At 23.9% G+C, this 1,060-nt stretch overlaps 1 protein-coding gene across 1 annotated transcript in view; it reads left to right on the forward strand.

The window, feature by feature from the left end:
• LOC108691857 (lipase 1-like) overlaps positions 1-1,060 on the forward strand; it is a gene marked incomplete at its 3' end in the record, with an annotated part of 8,158 nt that overhangs the window by 2,661 nt on the left and 4,437 nt on the right. The window lies entirely within an intron of this gene.

The following is a 1,060-nucleotide window of genomic DNA, read 5'->3' on the forward strand; positions in this document are numbered from 1 at the left end:
TCCAGTAATCATCTCCAGTTGTTTCTTCCTTCACCTTAAAATACACTTGAAACTTATTAGTTTTTTTAGAATGTCTAACTTTATTGATATTTTATAAATAATACTTGACATTCTTATCTTTATAAGAACTGATAAATATTATAGAAGTAGAAGAAGATATTACAACAATGTTATAGAAGACAATATTATGAAAAAAAATACAAACCAAAACTCGGCACAAAATCGGTTTTAATAAAAGAGATTACATCACAGTATTATCACGATTTCTCTGTAATTGTAGAAAATATTATGTTTTGAATAACTCTTCCCTGGCGAAAATAAAAATCGAGTCGTAAAGTTGATTGTAAGTGGAGAGTAACAGAAGCGTAAAAAAACGAAGCTTCGTTTACGCGTACTTCTGATGTTACTTTCCCTTTACATTCAACTTACATTCTGATTTTTATTCTCGCTAGGAAGAATTGTCTAAAACGTAACATTTTCTATGATTACAGAGAAACCGTAATAATGCTATGATGTAATAATAACAAGTGAAAAATTCTACTTAATCAGAAATTTCCCTAATATATTCAGCCATTATGCATAACATTATATTGTTATATGTATATTCTTATCTGTATTCTTACATTATGGATAATGCAAAAAACAAAACTCTTATCTTAGGAAATGAGAAAAATTTACTGATTATTTATTTTATATTGATTATTAATTTTGTAAAAAAATTGTTACAAAATACGCTCTTAACGAAAACCATTATATAACAAATTAATGTTATATCAGCGATTTATAGCAATATATTAATTAATATTATCTTGAATAAATTAATATATCTTGAATAAAGAAAAGAATGCCTTGTAATATACTGATAGACAACTCAGTCTCTCCTATTTACTAAATTCAATGGAAAAATTAAAATAATGTCGAAAATTAGTCAGAAAATTAATTTGTTAAAATATTGATTTGTTAAAAATTGATTTCTATGATATAGATATAATAGAAACAACTTTTATTTTGCTAATGCAAATTAATTGTATTCAATTATAAATATATTATTATTATTTTT

The sequence above is a fragment of the Atta colombica genome, unplaced genomic scaffold, assembly GCF_001594045.1.
Source record: "Atta colombica isolate Treedump-2 unplaced genomic scaffold, Acol1.0 scaffold53, whole genome shotgun sequence".
In the NCBI taxonomy this organism is placed as follows: Eukaryota; Metazoa; Arthropoda; class Insecta; order Hymenoptera; family Formicidae; genus Atta; species Atta colombica.